Raw genomic sequence first — 22,680 nt, 5'->3', positions numbered from 1 at the left:
ATGGGCGACCATTGCTCTACACCAATAGTCAACTCCTCCCTGGTTAGATCCAACCACAAACTAATCACCTTGGAAATCAACATCCCTCCCACCACCCTCGCAAAGGTAACCACCATGAAAAATTTCTCCAAAGCTAACTTTGGGCTCCTAAAAACAGAGGTGGCTGACTTCATGGCACCCGTGCAAATGGAGATCAGTTGTATGACCATCAAATCATACAACAATGCACTGTACTTACAGGTACACAAATGCATGGATCTCGCCATAGCCAATAGAATCAAGATGCTCTCCTCCAAAAAAAGTAAGCCAATCTGGTGGTTCCCTGCTATAAACAAACTCTACAATAGAATGAGGAAACTGATGCAGAATAAGGTGAAGTCCAAAAGACTAGAAAAACTCCCTTATCATTCTCAACTAAAGGTTGAGATCCCTCATCAAATCCTCTAAAGCTAGCTATGAAAACAGAATTGCAGCAGATAGTAAAGACAACCACAAGGCCTTCTATAGTTATGTAAAGAATCTCTAAGGCAATACCCAGATTTTCTCTGAGCTACTGCACAATGGTACCTCCTATACCGAGCCAACAGATATTTCCAATATACTGGCCAACAGATTCAGTGCCAACTTTACCCCTCTCTCCCCCTCCAAGGGACCAGTCACAATGCCAGTAGAATGCCAGGCACCCAGTATTACTGCTGCACAGGTTAAAACTGCACTGTCCAAGGCCAAAAATACAGCTTCTGTGGGACCTGACAATATCCCTGGCTGTGTTCTACATGAACTACAGAGTGAACTGGCACCTCACCTGTGTGCCCTGTTCAGTCACAGCTTCAACTCAGGCTTTGTTCCTACCAAATGGCGCACTGCTACAGTCATCCCTCTCCACAAAGGAGAAGTGACTACAGACCCTGGGAACTATCGCCCCATTAGCCTGATGAGTCTGATATGCAAAGCTATGGAATGCATTGTCATGGACCTAATAAACAAGGATATAGGGAATCTCCAAACTCTGGATCCCACACAGTTTGGTTTTGTGAAGGGTAGATCATGCCTGCTCAACTTGGTTGACTTCCTTGAGTCAGTTACCAGAGCTGTGGATGAAGGCAAGGTGGTTCATATAGCCTACCTTGATCTGGCCAAGGCCTTTGATACCATTCCCCACTCAGGAATCATAGAAAAACTCACTAAGCTAGGCATCAACCCCTATATCACTAGGTGGGTAGCAAACTGGCTCACAGGTGAACCAACAGTGTGAAAGTAGCAAGTCAGACTGCTGACCAGTCACGAGTGGAGTTCCACAGAGTTCGGTCCTGGGTCCCTTCCTGTTTGGTATCTACTTCTCTGAAGTCCAGGCCAACACAAAGGGACTCTGGCTGACAAAGTTTGCAGACGATTGCAAGCTGGGAGCTATTATTAACTCCCCAAGTGATGTTGACATCCTACAGAAAGGCCTCACTGAGAACAACAACTGATGTCAGAACAATGGCCTTAAGCTCAATGGCAAAAAATGTGTCGTCATCCCCTTTGGGAAAAAACACAGTTCTCATGAATTACCACATCGATGGTAGTCCACTGAACACAGAAGGCATTATAAGAGATCTGGGAACACAGGTTGACAGTAACCTTTCCTTTGACCACCACATTGCCACTGTGGTCAGAAACTCCTTCTATGTGACACATCTCATTACTAAGGGTTTTGCATCCAGGAAGAAACAGGTCATTGTCTCCCTCTACTCTTCCCTCATTAGGCCAATCATTCAGTACAATGTCCCAGTTCTTATGTACCTCACTAAACGCCTGCAACAACTGGAGAGGTCACAAATGTACCTCACAAAGAGGATCCTAGGCCTTAAACATTTGTCCTATATGGACAGACTCAAAAAACTCCAACTATTCTCTGTCTCATATCACCTACTTAGGCGATCTCTGCTTGACTTACAAAGCTATGCCTGACCCAGCTCTGTTAGAAATGCAGTATCTAAAGAAATCCCAATCCCTCCGCACCACATGCTCCAGAGACCTCAGCCTCATTACCAAACTCAACAGAATAGGCAGAGACAGGTTCATAACCCAGAGACTGCCCATGTTATGGAATAGACTTTCCATACATGTCAAGCAGAGCACCTCACTGGCCATCTTCAAGAGAAATCTTGATGAGTAGTTGGGAAATAGAAAAGTCATTCCAGGGATCACTCCAGTGGCTTTACTCGACAGAGGCACTGGGAACTAAGGTCGGGTGGCACAATGCCAGGGTGCTGCTATGGGCTAGGCTTGTAAAGGCTCCAGGGCCATTAGCCTAGTACACACCTATGAACCTATGAACTTATAAGAGCAACCAGAAATGTAATAGTGAACAGAGCCATAGCTAGGTGAAGTAGCACCTTGGATAATTCCCATACTTCCATTACTCTCAACCCAAAACTGAGGACCAAAAATAAAGACCTGCAAATATTAAATGATAGCAAAGACTCTTCACTAGCTTCTTCTTGCATTTTTAGCATCATACACATATTTATTTGAACAACTTCAATATCAAACACAGATGTCTAAATGAATGTTGGTACTGCACACTTGCCCAATCAGCAACTCGTCTAAGGTCTGCCTGGCTCTGTAATGCAGATGGATGCAGTCCTAACTACAACTCAGGTGGCTGGGGTTTGATTATCAGCCCCATAACTGTAGTAGTCAAATAGGGAGGAAGCGGACTGAAGGACCATGGCCTGCTCACTTCTCTCAGGGGGAGCCATATATTAAGAGCTGTAGGGGGAGGGTGCTTGGAAGGAATTCTCCATACAGAAATGAAGGGATGGTCAATAAGATCAGCCTATTGTATGTTTTCACCACAGCTGTTCACCTAGTGCATGTGGGGAGTAGAGTTTAAAGCAAAAAAATCCTTAACTACCTATGTTTGGCTGAATGATCGTCCCTGCTGGTCAGATCTCATTCATGTGATGAGTGACGAGTGGCCCAAATGACTAAGAGAGAGCTGATGTTTGAACAGAGAGCAGTGGCAAAGGGAGCAAAACAAATCTTCACAGTGCTGTTTGTGTCTCCTTAGAGCTTGCACCCCAGGCAGCAGTCATCCCTCAGCTGCAGTAGGACTAGCCAGTACTGTTGTAAGAAAAGTGACAATGATAATGGTGATTTATTTTCTGGTCATGTCTTCAAGTAAAGTTGGAGTGCAGTAAGCATTAAGGATGATCAGATGTCAAGACAGTAGCCTTATTAAATGTTCTTCAGCTAATTCATTGAAGAAACCAGACAAACAGATGGACAGTTGCTTATAATACTAAAACAGAAATGTTGCATTTATTAAAATCTATTTTAAATGTGTGCAAAAGTCTTGTTTGATACAAAAAGCCCAAGTCAGTGTAAATTCTACATGCTATCTAACAAAATTCAAATAAAATAGCCACATGTTATAACTGCAAAAATGCGATACAGCATATAAGGTATGTATATTTAAAAATGTTAATACTAGCTGCAGGAAGATGCATGTCATGCATAACACTTTTTAGAAACAGCCTCAGTAAATTCTTCATGGGAATAAGTTACTCATACATAGGCATAGTGTCTGTGTTATTTGTGAATCTTGTTATAAACATCCAGATATCACAGCCTTCTAGGCCAGTCCAAAAACATTGGGTTGAGAGGGCACTTGCACCCCAGTCACTTCCAGTCTGTTCCTTCTCTTTAATCAGTGCAGTATAATCTAGCTTTGACCCCTTGTGAAAGGTGAAGCAGTAGTTCATCTGATGGTGTTGGTTTACCCAGTGGTATTTGTAGTGGATCCAAAGAGGGCTGGTCCTCCTGTCATGTCTCTGGTGATCAGATGGGTCAGTGAATACTGCAGCAAAGTCAGATGGCAGTACTTTCTGACTGAGAACTGCTTGCCAGTACCATAGACTAACGGTGCTCAGTATCTGGAGAAATGGGATGCACCTTGCCCAGGACTTTCTATTATGATCTCCTAGTTTGGTCCATAGTATTTTACTCTTCCTGAACATCCCATACAACTGAACTGTCTAGAAGCCAGACGGTTTCCTGTTTAGGCGAAGAGCAGTTGTACCAATTAACAGTCTGAGAAGGTCTGACTCTAGAACTTTAAAGATTAGAATTTCTCATATACTGTGAATAAGATTCAGACTAGATCTGCCAGCGTAAGCCTAAACATTATCAAAACTTTCTAATGGTCTATGTCGTTCTCTTCTCCTTCTACTGTAATGTCTCCAGACCCTTGCAAGTAGTGCGCTCCTGACAACATGGAATCTCTTGAGTGGAAATGGAAGGCAGGCAGGTGCCCTGTAACTGTGAGGGAAGTATCCCTCTGTTGAAGAAGATGTCAGCATTTCATCAGAATTTGTTAAAGACTGGATTGCTGGAATGAGAGACATTGTTAGTGTGAACACTGGGGAAGGACTGGGTGTTATAACATTAGAAAAGGTGAAGATTAAAGCAAATGATCTCCCCTGTCTTGTCATTAGTGGGAAGTTATGTGTTCTGGTCTTATTATCATGTCTGAACTGAATCACCTTAGGAAGGAAAGAGAGAAATCAAGCTTAGGTTTAAATGGCTTAGTGCCAGGCTTATGACTTATTTGTCTTCAAGAAGTTCACCTGCCATTGGTGTATTATGTTACCCATACAGACACAGAGCCTTAACCTTATTGTGAGAGGTAGTTTGTTACAATGTTTTGGAAGTCAATGGATAAAGAATCTTCCCCATTTTTCCGTTATTAATGGTTAGGTCCAGCAATAGGTTAACAATAGCTAACATACTGCTGAAAGAGTTTTCATATGATCTTTGTTGTGTACTATGTCATTTTTATCTGTTTCATGCTGTGGGCATACATACCATAATGCACTGTACACATCATACATATTCCATGGACTGCAACTAAATGTTCATGTCAGTATCTGTAAACATCACCACCATTTAGCAGCTCTTATTTGTTTCATACTGTGAATTTATTTACTTTAACTAAATGTCCATATGTAGATATCTGTAAACTGTCACTGCCATCTAGTTTGGGTCATGGCTGAAAATGGTCCTTAGGCAAATCTGCTTACCTGACTAACAAAATAAATAAATACATGAAAGCAGAAAAAAAGAAAGAAATGGATCTTGTATTAGTGTAGTTCACTGTATGTTTTAAGCATGGCTTTGAATGCTAGCATAAGTTCCCTTTAAGAAGTCAATAGATTATAGAGAATAAAGACAGTTCATTTAGTCTATTAGAGTAATTCACACTTTCAATTAATCTATTTTCTTTATTAAGAAGCTGTGAACCTTCTGGTACTACATCAGTTGGCTTGTTTGAGGCTGGAGAATACAGGATTGTCCTTGATTATCAGCCTAATCAATGAGACATATAGAAGGAAAAGGGCATTCTGCGATCTGCAGGACCTACATTTGAGATTCAGGTATGCTTTGAGAGCAGACACAGAGCAAACAAGCCAGCATACAAAATGTTAAGGAAAAAAAAACAGACAACCCATGCTGTTGGTTAGCATGAAGAGGATATATGAGCTTTGGGATTAATTGCTAAAACAGAACTATTAACTGTAGTAGGTATTTAGAAGTAATCCAAGCAGGGTAGACAAGGATTTTCGACTGGAAACAGACTGTCTATCCTGCCTGGATTGCTCATGAATATCTACTAGAGTTAATAATTCTGTATAATATTAATAATATTTCAAACTAAGTTTTCACTTTTTTGATTTAGAACGTTTTTATGTTTGCTACTTCTACTACCATTATCGGATGTTTTTCTGCTGTTTAATATATAGTTATTAACTAGACATACAGGAATTAAAACCTTCTTCACAGAGAAGTTTCTTATACTGTTATAGTGGGTTGTTTGAGACTTAGGGGATACCAAAGAGATTATTTATATCTTGACAATATACAAACAATGCTACAGGCAGAACACAGTGAGGACACTGAGAGCAGGAAGTGCTTTTACTGTAGGCTATATTGTTTGTCATAGTGACTAAAGTAGCACTGATAGTTAAATTCTGAATCACAAACCATCAGTAACATTTATGAAAAAAAAACGCCTAAAACATGATGATCCCCGCAGGATTGATTGATTTGAATTTGTTTACCAGGGTAGAGCATTGATCAGTTCTGACCAATTTCAGCCTCAGCCTGGGTTCAGAAACTGACCAGACATACATAATAGCAAGAGTACAATAACACATAGTTGAGAAGAAAACAGTACAATTTTAGAGTAATGCTTATTATACAATGGCAGGTCATTGTTACTCAAAAACATGCACGCTGATTGGGCAGCCCAACCAGTGTGTCCATTCTAAATTGAGCATATACCAAGAGGAAAAAGTCTGGCCACAAAGGACCATTGAGTGGCCAGATTTTTCTATTGATATACGCTACAAAGTGAAGACAAAATACAAGAAAAATCACTTGTGGGTGTGGGTATATGAGGATGTATCCACGGCTGACTTTGTTTAATCACTCAGGTTTCACCCTTGTGATCAAGCCACACCAACCATGAGTAAATCCTTATATATCCACACCCACAAGTGGGTTATTGCTTAAGGATACATAGTAAATCCAATGTTTTAATTTACAATATGTACAAAACTTTCAAAACATTTGAGAAATTAGAGTAAAATAAATCAGATATGTTAAAAGGAGCAAAGGATCTTAGTGACTCAATTAGAGTGGAGAAAATTTAAATTAGACTTAAGTGATGCGACCTGAGAGGTAGCAGGTACATTCTGCTTGATTAACTAAATGTGATTTCAGTGGAGAATGGAACTTGAAATAAGAGGATGAGTCTTTAATTTTAAGAAGGAGGGACCCCCACAGTTTGGGCCCAAGAAGTGAGATTGCATGTTCAGAGATATGTAGCTTGGAGTGTGGGATATGTGTTTTAGGACCCAAGTGATTCACATTTCTAAGGATCACAGGGGCAAAACAATGGAAGTGAATGCATCAATAGATAACAAAGCTACATCTACTGATACAAAGATGCTGGAATTAAACATTTCTCAGAGTTATGGAGCAAAATCCAAACCTAAAAGCCAAAGAAATCTTCAGGAACACATTTTTTGCTGTTGTTCATTGTTAGTTAAACAGCTCATACAGCTTAGAAGATTAGGTGACTATGCCAAGCAAGATAATGCACACAGTACCTTCAGAATTAGTAAAATCTAATAAAATATGGGAATTAGGGAGAACAAAGTGTAGAATTTTACAAGGATGATAAGTATGCAAAGGTTTATTGTACAGGAACTTTTATGAACAAATGGGCATTCCTCATACATCAGGTCTACTTGAAAAGTGCTGAAGTAGAGGAACTGCAAGCATCTATATAATTTTAGAATGAGCCATGAATTTCATTATTATAAGTGCATAGATTCAGCCTTTCATAGTACCTGCTGCCCTCATCCATACATATTTCAGGTGAGCCGCAGGGACACACAAACATATTTGTTAACAAGATGCCTTTAAAAATCACTACACTTCACTTTCCTTCGTAATATTTCTGAGAGCAAGTATACTGTACAGTCTTTCAAGATGCATCTCAGAAACAGTTCTACAGTATCATACACCAATACAAGTATTAGTGTTCCCATCTGGGTTGTTTCCAGAAATGGTTATTATTCTGCCCAACACCCCTACATGGTAATTAGTAAATAAATCCATACTGTATGTTTTATAAAGATACACTTTTTGGGTGGAATGGATTCATTTGATTGTGCATTTAGCAAAATGCATCTGCAATCAGCTTTTGTATTCACAAGAATACAAAAATAAACACGGTACACTATACTTTACACAAAAAAGCATTACTAGCCAAACATGATTATTTCATATCACTTGTCTTTAAAGTCAAGAACACTTTACAAAGCTAAATAGTCCATACACCGATCTCAGAACATCATCAAGTAATAAAAATATGAAAACATAATAACAGCTAGCACTATTTACATTTTAACAATTAGATGTCATAAAAATTCATTAAAAATAGAAACTCTTAAATCTAGGTCTTAATGCCTCATTGTAGTGGTTCATATTCACCCAGCAATGAAAACAATTCCAGCATACACACATTACCCCAGAGCGTCTGTCTTTCATTCACTGTCAAGATAGATAATATAGGCAGTTTATAAGGGTACACCTATTCTTACAAATAATTCAGTCACTCTGAGTGCAAGACTAAATAGCTTAGATATCCGAATTTTAACTTCTGCTCCATGCTAGCAGCAGAAGTGTATTATGACGAGTGCTTACCTGGCCAGGTATTTATAGCCTGAATCATTATGTACCAGCTAGAAGTAGTACAGTTCCATACTCTTAGTAACCAGGGGTACAAAGGGTTGGAGTAATCAGTATTCTGAGACAGCAGGGCATGGATCACTCCTGGGAGATCTCAACAACAGCCTTCAGATAGAAAAAGGAGGTGCTATGTTCAACACTTAATATATCCTTATTAACAACTGTCAGCGATAATGTCTTAATTTTATATCCAGGGAAGCTACTAAAAAGTTCCCCAGAACTAAACCTGGAAAAAAACTTGAGTGCAAACTTTTCCTTTATCCCATACTGAGCCATTACCTCCACCATGGTATTGTTATCAATACGTTTTGTCCAACTGATATACATTCATTTACTCATCCCCATTAATCCTGTTACCCATGAGTCCAGTTTAAATTTATGGAGCAGCCAAAGGCTATCCCAGCACTAAGGTGGGCACAAGACAGAGAAACAAATTCTTTAAACAATGCAAATATGTTACAGGACTCACTCACACATGATACACATACCATTTGGCTACTTGGGGGATCATCAAATCAAATACAGATTGTCTTTGAGAGGTAAAAAGAAATTGAAGTACCAAGCAAACGCCCTCACAGACATAGGATGGGGGGACTGGTATGCAGACTCTGCACAAAAGGTACCCCATTCAGGAACTAAACAAGAAAATCAACAGTTATGATGCAGCAATGCTAACCTATGTGCTACCTCAATGGGAATCATCGGGTTCAGGCACCTAGGCAGCAAGACATTTCCCTGTGGTACATTTGACTGGGGACATATGGCTGAAGTGACATCCAGTTGCAGAGAAATATGACTGTTTGCAAATTCCCTGTGGGAAAAGAGAAGCACACACTGCCATGCTCACCGCTTTATTAACCAAATGCATGGCAGCAGAAGAAGTAATGAGTGTTGTGCTCAGTATACAGTACATACTTATCTAACTACAACATGTAGAGGTGTGCTACAGCATGGAGAAAATTCTACAGGATACTGTAGTTACATTTATGCTCCAGTATGTGTTTTAGGTATTGTTTCCTAGACACTGTGAAGGAGGTAGTGGTCCACACACTCCAACTGTAAAGGCACTGCCCATTGTCCACTGCATTTTACTGCCACTGACATGCCCTCTGGACAGCCTGCTGCTAATGCCTGTCATACTGCCTGCTGTGGCATGTTCCCTTGGGGACCATGGACATTGTTTTCCCCCTGTGCATTTGGTTACTGAAGTTGTGGGCATGGCAACATATTTTTCTCTTTGCCCACAGGGAATTTGCAAGCAGCCATATTTCTCTGCAGCTGAATGTCACTTCAGCCATGTGTCCCCAGTCAAATGTACCGCAGGGAAATGTCTCACTGCCTAGGTGCCCGAACCCCAATCTTTTCCTTTATCAAGCCTGACATCTTCATACCAGATCAAGGTATTGTGTAATATCACTTTTTGGAACCATAACTCCTTGGACACAGGTCATTTCTTACCTTGCTGATCTACAGATCATGTGAGCAGCTCATGAAATGTACAAAACTTGTTCATTGCAGAAGCAGGGCTCTTCTTGAATGATGATGAGGGATCTTGCATTGTGCTGTGTGCTTCAGATGGTCATTTTGCCTTTTTCTTGGCAAGGAAGTTTTTCCTTTGTGATCTGTTAGGAGGTGATAGTGAGTTTTATCCTCTAAAAACATGTCTGGATCCTAATTTATCTTCAGATACTCACTAATCATAAGCATGCTTGTTCTTGGTAAAGTCTGTTAAGATAGTGATAATATTAGAGAGATATTACAGAGAGACACTTCACCATTCATGATTTCTTAAACATTGTGAATTAATATGATGACACTACACCAGAACATCACTTATTTGAATGGTCCTTACCCTTTTGTTGACAACAGATCGACTTTGAAGCATGGTTCTTCTTTGTCCTTGTTTTTCTCCCTCAAATTCCTCCCTGTTTCTATTTGATGTCTGCTTTCAGTACAGTGGATCTTTAGGTTTTGAAAAACATGTTTTGTCAGTTGTGCGGTGAGCATATGCTGAGATGGGTGGAGGAAGTGGTTGTCTAAGGTAATAAGTTGTTGGTTTCAGTTCTACATTAGAAGCAGATTGCCAAAATATTTCAGCTGGAGTTATTCCTTTATTTTCATTGCACTATTATGTGAGGTACCTCAGGGTCTGGTCTGACTTGTTTCACCTTTTATCAAACATTCTTATATGGTGTGGTGTTAAGAGGAGTGAGATAGGGGGTGGATCAAATAGATAGTCAACACAGAAAAACAAGTTCAGACATTGGGTTGTTAGAGTCTAATAAGAAAAGTATAATGAGGAAGAAGCCCAAAAAGAGTTTGCTCTTTCACATTATGCTTAAAGAGAATAACGAATATGGGAAGGGATGCATGCAGACAGACTGCTGGGAAGGTGTCCAGGCAGGAAACTGGGAAGAAACACTGGGCAGGGTTTAAAGGGAAATAATGCACATGGCTAGATGCCCTCTCCTGTTAAGAATTAAGGAGGTGGCAAAAGTCCACTTGTAGTCACTGATGTAACTGCACATTATTTTCCTCTTTCTTTATCTGTGCTTTGGCATGGTGTATCAGCTTTATGGCATTGTGAAGCCATGACTACAAACTATGTGATCTAGGTGACATTATTGGTTCGGATATTGGAGAAGCTGACCAGCAGATACAGTATTAAAGAGGCTATGCCTACTCACCTCACTCTAAGGGATGTGGGTTGTATTTCTTCAGGGTGAGGATGATGTTACAAGTCCTTGGCGACAGGGAAATTAAAAGACAGTCACCTCCAAGGTGGGTGTCAGGCTTGAGATGACATCACCACAATGGAAACAACTGCTGTTCACTAAGTCTGTTGCTCTCCTCCTATGAGCACTTCCACCATACAAGGAATTTCCTTGTTAGGGCATGCAAAAACTCATTAACAGGCCAGCTCTAATTTCCCTCATTTAACCAGCATTTTTCAATTTCTCTTCTCAGTAAGGTGGTGATTATAAAAAAAGAAAAAGTTTTGGAATTTTGAGGTGGGTTGTTGCCATTTGACTTGAAAAAGGTACAACAGTGGTGGCACTGTGGAAAGAAGGAAATAACTAACTAATGATAGATTGTTCAGTCTACCCACCATCCCTCGTATGTTGATGAAAAATAAATCGAAGGAAAGGCTATTAAACTTTCTGAATGCTTTTGGGTAGGTGGGAAGCAGCTTCTTTCACACAAGCTATCTTGCCTGTCTAGTTTGATGCAGTTCTTTGACTTGGAGATAGCATAGTTAAATGTGTGTGTGTGTGTGTGTGTGTGTGTGTGTGTGTGTGTGTGTGTGTGTGTGTGTGTGTGTGTGTGTGTGTGTGTGTGTGTGTGTGTGTGTGTGTGTAAGAGAATAGTAATGTCTATAGAGACTGCAACAACACAGTGTAGAAATTTATAGGTGGTTAGTAATCAGAAACATTTATGGGTAGGCCTTAAGATATGTAGATATATACAAAACTGATTGATGGAGAGGAAACATAGTAATGACAAAGCATTCTCTGTTCAGAGAGAAACCAGTAATAAGTGGTGTGTCTTGCTATTTAGCATAACTGAGGCTGGGGCAGCTCAACAGATGGAAAACTGGATGAATATGTTTGCTGATAGCACTAAACTAGTACAGAGGTCACTAACTAAAGAACTGGTGTAGGGTTGGACATGTGGACAGGTGAAGGTTGCAGGTTTAAGGGTGCAGAACTGCAAAAGAACATGATCTAATTATCATCCCTAAGCTTATTGTACAAGGCAGTGTGTGTGTGTGTGAGTGTGTGTGTGTGTGTGTGTGTGTGTGTGTGTGTGTGTGTGTGTGTGTGTGTGTGTGTGTGTGTGTGTGTGTGTGTGTGAGCTCTGGCTAAGTCAAGCAATATAATAGGCTGTTTGGCAGACACCCGCTGATAAGATGTTATCTTATGCTGAATAAACCATGGGTGAAGTTACACCCTGAATATGATGTGACATTCCAGAGGTCAGTCACGGAGAAAGCTGGACATAGACAGTCTGAGGTGCATGGGCAGTTTTATAGTTATGGAAGTCTGAAAGAACAGAGGATGTTCAGCCTCGAGGAAAGGAAGGAGACATAATTTGGGCATCTACCTCAGTCAGTACTTTTTATTTTATCGTATTTATTTGACATTTGTTAACTGGGTTACTCCAACTGGGCAGCAGACCTTTTTCAGTGGAGGCCCGAAGAGAAACCCTTCAAGTACAACATGTAGCAAAAATAATCAACTGAGAGCATATGCAAACATATTAGAGTTAAGAAATGTGACAAAATAGTCAGTGGGAAAAAAAAGCATTCTAGAACATGTACAGTGATTTTAAAACATATTAGGGTTCAAAAAGTTATATACAGTACTAAGAAAAAACAAAAAAAAGGTCACACGCTTGCAAACAATAAGGTGAGAAAATAAAATTATATATGTACACTATGTAGAGGAGATAATCCCAAGGCACAGATCACTATCCCAGTCTACAGGGTTGTAGGCTGTGAGAAAAACTATTAGCAGGTTTGTGAGAGAGACAGAGAGAGAGAGAGAGAGAGCAGAGACAGTTGCTGCAGGAGTATTACAGGAGTATAAGAGGAGGGGAAGGTAGGGTTAAGTTGGATGATTGCACTGGCAATACCATGATTTACAAAGGGTATCCTTTAGTGCTGTTTTAAAAGAGTTAGGGTTTGGGATCGATCTAACTTTATGAGGTAGTTTATTCCAGGCATTTGTCACTGAGTAGTTATAAAGGAGTTTGACAATATTTTAACTGGGCACAAATACCTGCATAAGATGCTGTTGAGAGCTACGGAGGGCATGGCTGGGACAGTAGGGATGTATGAGGTAAGAGAGAGAGAGGGGCAGGAGAGGGGCTCATGTAAGACAGAATGAGTCCTGAGAAGTTGGGGTAGTAGGATGTGATGATGAAATTCCAGCCAATGCAGGTTTTTCAAGGCAAGGGAGTGGTGAGAGCAGTTGGTGTGATTGGATTATATTGTTTATTTGGAAAGACAATTTGGTACTTTTCTGTTAATGGGGCAATAGCTTTCTTGGCCTTGTTAACGGTTTTGTTTTACTCATTGTGTTCTATTAATTGCATTGTTTCAGTGGATGTGGTTAAAACAACATTGCTGAATTAATAAAACAAGGTAATAAAACAAAATGAGCTGTTACAGACTTATTTTCTCCGTACATGCTCAGATGTCAAATTACAACTGCTGATCTTACTGTTGAGCCATCTAAGCACAATCTTTAACACATTCAGATTTTTTTCAGTAGAATGCTTTGAATCAAGCAGCCAGTCAGCATCATGGTGCTGGACATAAAACAAAATTACAGTGCTCCCTGTATGACAGTAATTGTGTGATAAACATTTAACATATAACAGTCAGTTATATTGATACATGCAGGTAGACTGTTAACATGCAGGCCAGAGTTACAGCAGTAGAAGGCTTTTGAAAAAAAAAAGAAAAAAAAGAAAAAATGGCCTAGCCGTCAACCACTCACAGAGAAATCTCAAGAATTTCAGACAAATCCGGAAGTAATTGGGGAGAGTTTTAAAATATTACTACTGTTAACTTCAGATATTGAGATATTGACAGAATAAGACGAAGTGAAGTAAAACCTTTTCTCCAAAAGTCATCATTTTGGGGGGAATTTATGAGGGACAGAGCTAAAACTTTGAGCGTAAATCAGGGACTTTGTTGAAATTCAGGGACGTCTGAGAGGTATGCCTGTTACACACACAGCACTTCTGCATACTGTAGCCTGCCCAGTTCTGAAATGATGAACATACTTATCCAGTTTTATAGGTACAGAAGCAGTAATTGCATGGAGAGTTAAAAATACAATAAAAATACAGCTGTCATTACGACAACACCGTTAACGAGGCCAAGACAGCTCTTGCCCCATTAATGGAAAAGTACCGAAATTTTACTTGTAAAAGTGCAGGTTTTGTTTATGTTGGCAGATGTTCTGGTTGTTCAGCTTTCTATGTAGGAATGACTACCAGAACACTGGAGAAACGAATAAAAGAACATATTTTTTCTATTAGAACTAGAGACCTCAATAATGCTTTATCTAAGCATACTTTAAACTGTGAGAAATATAAAAACATGTTATTTTCTGTAATAGTACAGGTGCCTGTGGACATCAGGGGTGGATATTATAAAACTAAGCTAGAAACTATTGAAACAGAATGGCAAATTAAATTAAATGCCAATAAGTTCCTAGGGTTAAATGAGGCTGTTAATATAAAATGTTTCTTAAAAGAACAAAGGTTAAAAATTCAAGAATAGTTATGTATTGACTTTTATGTATTTAACTTTTATTAAGAAAAGTGTTTTTTATCATGTTTTATGATCATTTGTTTTTTTATTGCATTTCACTGTATTTGGCTGCATTTATTGGCCTTTGTCATGGGGTGGGGCAATTGGATGTGATTATGTTTTTATTGGTTAATAGTTGTTTAAATAGAAGAATGATATGTCTTGCAAATTTGCATTCTGAAGACCTCTTTTGAGACAGAAGCAGTCATTAAAGTTTAGTAGCGCTAAATTTACATTTAGTGTGGTTCTACCTCATTCTTGCGGCTTCCAGGTAGTTTTAGTAGTTGTTTTTTTTCAAGGCAAAGTAGTGGTGAGAGCAGTAGGGGTGGTTGGAGGCAAATCTTGCAATTTTATCATAGGTGAGTTCCAATTTAGACAGAAGGTTGGATTGGAGGTGTGTAAGGATAGGGGCTGCATAGACTAGGGTGGGGAGTAGGAAATCTTGTGCAAGGGAAGCATTTGTGAGGAATTTTTTTCTATCTGTATATAATCCCTAACTGTTGTTGAGTCTTTTTAATGCACTGCTGAGTGTGGAGATCAAACTTTAGTTGGTCATTGATAATAACACCTATGAGTTTTGTTTGAGGTTCAACAGAGAGACTTAGGGAGGAATAGGAGAGATTTAGTTTTCTTAGGGTTAAGTAGAAGTTGGCTGGAAGTTAGCCATTTTTCAATTGAGTTCAGAGACTCTTGGGTGAGGGTGTGAAGATGGGAGATAGTGTCAGAGCAGGAGATGACTGTGGAATCATCACCATATTATATAAATGAGGAGAGTGGAGAGGAACAGTGGAGATCATTAATCAAGATGTTAAGTAATAGGGATCCAAAGATGGAGCCTTGGGGTACCCCTTTTTGTACAGGTAAGAATGTAAAAAAGTTAGACTGCCATTTAACTGCTTGGACTCTATTGGTGCGATAACTGGAGAACCAAGAAAGTGCCATTGACAGGGTTAAAGCAGAACAAGAGTGGGAAGTTCAAGTTAAATGTACAGATATATTACCTTTTAAAAGGTTGACTTGCTTCTGGATGGTTTAATTGAGGGAGTGTTTGCATATGTGTAAAAAAAAAAAGATTATGTGGAGTGTGGGACAGTGGGAAGAAATGATAAGGATGGAAAGGGGCAGAATGCACTACTATATATTAGGTAGCAATCACACTTGTGCATGTTGAAAGAAATGGGAGGGAAGGGGTGGGGAGGGCAGCAGGAGAGGATCTGAATGCAACACCAATGCAGACTCAGTAGAGCTTTGCTCTTGCTTGATCAGCTTGTGTGTAGGTTTTTACATCTGTGAGGCTGATACAGACCTTTTCATCTTCTTTTTACTCATCAAATGGATGCTGCCCTGGTGTTTAGGAACTGTCTAATACAAGTTTAGCAAATGATAAATATAGTGTTGTAAAACTGTCTAGCAGAAATGTAAGGAAGGAGTCATATTTCTCTGCAACTGGATGTCACTTCAGCCATATGTCCCCAGTCAAATGTACCACAGGGAAATGTCTCGCTGCCTAGGTGCCTGAACCCAAAAGATTGTCCTTAAGAAATTATCAAATTCTTCAAAAAAGTTTCTTTATGTAATGGCTGTTTAGAGTTGGAGGCAGATTAGTAGAGTCAATTCCTAGAGGCAACTATTTCCGAGGCAGAAGTTTGTATAGTATCTTAGCAAAGGATAATTACACTGCTTCGTCCTCTAGATGCTTCTTGAAACCAGCACTGATGCAGTTTTACTTACAAGCATCTGAAAGCTACCTGTGCTGTACCTTCTCAAAATGCTTACAGAATCCAAATGTACATTGGATTCCCTTTGGATCAATAGGAAACCACATGTATTTGTCTAACTTACAGTATATGCCTTAAATCTGTGTGTGTTTTAATCTCTGGATGAATCTCAAAGTACCCATGCTATAGATTTCCATAGCTACTTTCTGCAAACCACCTGCACTGTGCATTTCCCCAGAACATATATAGAAATAAACTGGGATCCAAAAATCAGCTATCTGCACACTTTCTTAACATTATCCATAAACTCTGCTGAAAGGTAGTTCCACTGCATCATGACATTTGTCAAGATATGCCTGGTAGCCTTTGAGATAGTACTTTGACCATTAATTACCTGGTTAGAATCAGAGTTTCCACTGTCTTACTCAGTTGTCCCCAGGATACATCTGCAGACCTTTTTATGTACACTGTAAACTTCCCTAGCATGTATCCGGAAATAAGTTACAAGTATTTCTCCAGACTCTTTCTAGACACCACCTGCACTACACTTTCTTCAAAGATCCATAAACCAAAATGTACTGTACTTTTTTTAGAATATAAAGAAAAGCAAACATGCAGCTAGAAATTAGTCATGCTGTGAGTTCCATCAGTATGCATTTGGAAACCACTTTACTGTCTATAGCCCCAAGATGAATCTGAAAAACAGAGGTACTGTACTTTCTTCATGCTTATATCTGGAATAAAAGTTGTTCAAGAGAAATCTTGACAATCTTATGAACCTATGAACCTATATAGTGTTTCCCTTGCCCACATAATATGTCAGAAATGTAACCATGCTGTTCTTTTACTCTGGTTGTCTGGAAACTGTGAGTACTGCCCCAGGTGGAGGTTAACTTGCCTTATATTTCATCAGACTGCACAGAGAGGCCAGCTGCACAGCATTTGGCTTATTAAGAACATGATTGATAACAAGCTGTATCACACCATTCTCCTGAAGATATCTGAAAAACAAATTGCATGTTTCTTTGGGATGCAAAATAAAACCATTTGCCACATGCTTTCTCCTAGCATACGTCTAGGTCCTCACTATATCTGGCCCATCAATACTGTGTTTTCTCAATTAAGCAATATTTTATTTCTAAGCTTATAATTAAGCTTGTTTACAAATAAAAATAGCCATGACAAAGCTATTATAATAAAAAGTAAACTACAGTTAACCACTAACTGTCAAAAAATTATCACATTGCAGTCATATGCCTGAAAGTTCAATAATACTGAAACATGTAAAAATAATGGTTACGAACATATAGTAAGGCATAGGCAGGTGTTTGTGGACCTCCTGAAATACTCCTCTGTGAGCTCAAAATAGTAAAGAGCTCAAAATAGTGAATTCCACAATTCCACCAGACTTGATAAGAAAAAGGAGATATGCAACCAGCATGTCCAGGCTTCATCTTGGAAATTATTAGTAATACCTTGTCTAAACAGGTCAAGCTGAATGATAGGGAAAAATGACTCATTAATGTAGGCGGAACCATATACCCTATGTCGATTCCCTATTATTTAAGCGAACATTCAATGTTTCGAACATCGCTTTGTTGACAGCTAAATGTCAAAAAGGCCAAATCCCGAATAAACGGAACAGTGATTTTTTTCCCTAGGGAAAATAAATCACTGGGCTGTTTTCAGGACTTTGCCATTTCCTCCACTGTGGTGTGATCTCGGAGTTGGTATATTTAAGTATGGGCCACATCGGGGGGTGTGGGTGGTGAAAACCCCACTTTATTTTGTATTTAAGCTTTTTTTTTTTTTTCTCTTTTTTTTTTTTTTTTTTTTTGTGGACCAGTGATGTATTTCCCTAGGAAAAACATCGCTGTTCCATTTGTTCAGGATTTGGAGTATTCGACATTTAGCTGTCGATAAAGCGATGTTTGAAACATTGAAAGTTTGCTTATTTAATAGGGAAGCTCTGTGTCTTGGTACATAAGTACTGATGCTGTATATATTGAACTTTTGGCTACCTGCAGCCATGGCCAAATTAACAAGGAGCATATGGAGCTGCAGCTCCAGGCTCGTGTCTGAAATAGTCCCAATTATAATTATCAGCTCCTGGCTTGTGTCTGAAATAGGCCCCAATTACCACTTCTGCTCCTAGTTTAGTCTGAAATCCTCTGCTATTGTCACACCAAATAAATAGGTCCAATTATAATTAACAGCTCTAGGCTCATGTCCAAAATAGGCCTTGTTACCACTTCATCTCCTAGTTTAGTCTGAAATCCTGTGCTATTGTCACAACAAATAAATAGGCCCAATTATAATGGTCAGCTCCTGGACCATGAGGCCAGCAACCCAGGACTGCTTGCAGCCAGTAAGCTGATCTCTAAACTGAAAATAATGATGTTTGCCCAAAGCCACAGGAAGCAATCCAAATTTAAAGGCACTACAGTAATCTAGTTCCAAAGAGACCAAAGGATAAATAGTCTTGAGAAGGTCCTCAGATGAAAAAAAGTGATTAACTTGGATATGATTCTCAGAAGACAAAAAAGAAGATTTTATAACAGCTGTTACTAAATTATTTATTGACAAATAAACATCAAGGATCACACCTAAACTGCCTGTTTTATGAGGCTTAGGACAGCACAAAAATCCATTCTTCAAATTGTTTGCTGTCTGCTGTTATCCCCAGTTGTAAATGAAAGGGACCTTCAGAGACCTTTACCTGATTAGCAAATAAGTAAATTCATAAATAAATGCCATCAATATCCTAAAGGAGTTCCACAAAAAAAAAATTCTGCCTAGTGAGGTCAACCTTAGTAAGAAAAAAGCAAGCAGTCTCATTATTCAGAGGTAATAAATGACCTCCAGACAATTAGGCTATAATGAACAGTAATCAACAATCCAGAAAAGGTTGGCTGGGCCATATGTAGTGGATGAAATCTACCTGAGAATTAATACTGGCCCTCTTATAGGAGTTTCCACATTAATAAGCAATGTCATGCTAATCAAGTATATTTTTTTTCTAACAAAACAATGGATTCTTCTCCAGTGACAATTTAAACCTGCTTCTGTCCTTTATTATGACACACAGCTAAAGGTCATACCATGGGTAAAACATACCAGCCAAGGATAGATTTATGTGTATTTAAGCAATCTGAAAGAAGAAGAATTGTGACACCGTGATCCTAAACTACCACAGGAGACTTAGGACCTCCTGCATTCCAGTCCAGAAAGTTCTGAACTTCTTCAAGAGCTAGGTCATTCCTAGTAACTATTTTACCAACTCAAAGGTGGGTAAACAACCTAGGGGAAACTCCATGACTAGATGAAGATGACATTAACAATGAGGCTGGTTTTATTTCTATCATCAAATCAGATGTGACCGTGTCTAAAATGAATATCAAATTGATAGACTGTTGTAGAGGGGATAAAGCCCTAACTATGACCCAAAGCAGGGGAGGGTAGGAGTGAGTGGCCATTGCCAACTTACCTTTTGTGGAAGGAAGGAGGTGGTGTAACCCACTACACCACTGACCCCATCAGAAGTATTGGGATATTGCACTTTGTGTAAACCATGGAGGTTGTCCTGTGGCATGCATTACAAACAAGCTTCCAAGAGCAGCAGAGTTTAACAAAGCAACCAGCCATCATGGAAAAGAGTTAAGTGGGGGCACTCATGCAAATGATAGCCTGTACAGTGCTAAATTCTCATCTCTGAAAGATAAAAATGTGATAAAATAGCTGTAATCTCAGCTGATGCATTAATGGGCCATATGGATGTTGCCCTGGATAAGAAATGAATCTCTCTCTCTCTCTCTCTCTCTCTCTCTCTCTCTCTCTCTCTCTCTCTCTCTCTCTCTCTCTCTCTCTCTCTAGAGGAAGAATGAATGGGTCAGTAAGGTGTTGGGCAGGGAAGGTCTGGAGCCAGGGGTACAGGAGATTTAAAAACTAGCACAATATCCTTACTATGGCAGCAGAGATAACTACCTAAACAAATCTGCCCCTTTCTAATAGAAAGACATCAGTAAATACCACTGATTCATCACTGACCCCATTGTTGAAGTTATCTTGATAGTTAACTACTCTGGTGTCTCTCAACATTAAACTGATGAGGAATTCAATATATTTCTGTATATATTTTCTGATAATAGTGGACAGACAATATATTAGAAGAAATCTACAGTTTGTTAGTGCTTCCAAGACATGCTCCTGTGAGTTGCTGGAGACCCATTATAAACTCTATCCACTTCCACTGTGAATCTAAAACAGAAGGCTAACCCCAACCAACTTTATTTCTTCTAAGGAGCTGTATAATGGAAAGAGGGGCAGACGCGCTATAGGCAAGTGGAAGCCAAAGATGGACTGTAGCCTGATTTGCAACATAAAGCCAGATTCATCATCTTACAAGTCAGAACTCATTGCTGCCTTACTGTAGATGGACCCTCCATTTCTGTACTATGCCTGTACAGGCCCAGTGAACTGCAAACATTTTCAACACATCTTTAATGAACAGCAGAACCCATGGGTACATCATACATATAAGAAGAAAGAACCTTTATCTTTATGAAGTGTTTCCCTCAGGCACAATTGTGTGATCCTAACAGGGGTCAAATCCATCCACTCAAGTGAATCCTAATTGGAAGGAGGTCAAGGAGGCAGCTGCCCTATGCCCCCGTAGGATTTTCAGCCTCTTACACAAATGATAAAAGATGTTTCCTATGAAACTGAAAGGGGCAAAGTGGGCAAAAAGCAGCTCCCTGTGATAAAGTAAGCCCTCATCATCCTTCTTCTTCTTGCTTTTCCCAGTTAGGGGTCACCACAGTGGATCACCTGTCTGCTCATGATTGGCAGTGGAATTTTACAGTGTTGAGTTGCCAGCCCAGCACCCAGCCTTCCACAGAAGGCACACACTCACACCTAGGGCCAATTTAGAGTGTCCAATCCACCTACAGCATATCTTTGGGAGGAAACAGGAGCACCTGGAGAAAACCCACACGACCACAGTGAGGACATGCAGACTGCACACAGAAGGCATCCCAGCCAAGGATCAAATCAGAGAACCTCTTGCTGTGAGGTGGCAATGCTAATCGCTGCACCACCATGGCCACCCAAAGCCCACATCATCCTGTGGGCCTTAAATGAATAGAATACTTAACGTTTGACTTAACTGGATGGAATAATTAACTTGATAAAAAAGTCTGTTTAGCTAGTTTACTGACTGAAACGTTTTTTATTAATTTATTTAACCAATTAAATCAACTAAGCACAAGTGCTTTTTTGAAGGGACAACACAAGAATACAGTCTGCTTAGGTGATTTGTTCAGAATCACAAGAATATGTAAATGGAGACTGCAGAATCACAAGAATATGTAAATGGAGACTGAAGAAATGAAACACAAGACTACAGGATGAAGTCTTTTAGTGGCTTACAACTTTAATCCTCTCTGCTGAACTGCCAGACATTTAGAACTTTAATGTTTGTAAGTGGAGTAGAAGTTAATTATATAATATAGCTACAAAACAGAAACAATAATGCAGCCACTGGTATCCACAGCTGGAACATTGAACAGATACTCAGTATAATGATAAATAAGCTTGCTTGAAATTACAGGGATAAAATATGCCTGAAATGAGAAATGTATATATAGGCAACATTATGACAGGTGTATTTTCCCTACAATCTATTTCAGAGCAGATTATAGAAGTCCTATAATGGCTTTGTGAAAACAAAGAAAGAAACAAAAAACAATAATAGAGTAATACTTCACTGAAGCAAACATAGGTAACAGAAAATGTAGGCTGAAAAAGATAGTACATCTATTTATTTCACCCTGTAGTATACATTATTTTCCATAGAATTACATTAAGGTATCTTTAATCATGTTAATATTTATATGTCCTTACCAAAGGATTTAAGGTTAGAATATCTGCATATTGCCTTACTAGGATATGGTCTGTGTTAAAAAGCATCAGTGCACATAGATTTTCTGAGTCTAATGCATCATTAACCACAGATAGTGTGTAAGGGAAATCCTACAGCCTGTATATAGAAAGTGAGAATTCATACGTCAGCATCAGTCATCCCAATATTTCAGCTTTACGCATCCAACACCCACACTGAATTGCACTCAGTCTTTTACAAACCACAGCTGCAACTGTGTGCATTTGTTCATGATAATTAATGCCTGACAAATGCAGTACAGGCATTTGTTGTTTTTTAATTGGTATGCCCAAAATAAAGGAAACATACAAGAATGCAGTAAAATCAAAAGCAGTATACTTTATTAGACAGTTTCCCAGCATTTTGATATTAGGTTTTATTAAAAATAATAT

Source organism: Protopterus annectens, chromosome 7.part0 (assembly GCF_019279795.1).
Source record: "Protopterus annectens isolate FY-2018-M chromosome 7.part0, PAN1.0, whole genome shotgun sequence".
Taxonomy (NCBI): domain Eukaryota; kingdom Metazoa; phylum Chordata; order Ceratodontiformes; family Protopteridae; genus Protopterus; species Protopterus annectens.
The sequence above is the reverse complement of the archived record's forward strand: the minus strand, read 5'-3'. Positions refer to the sequence as shown.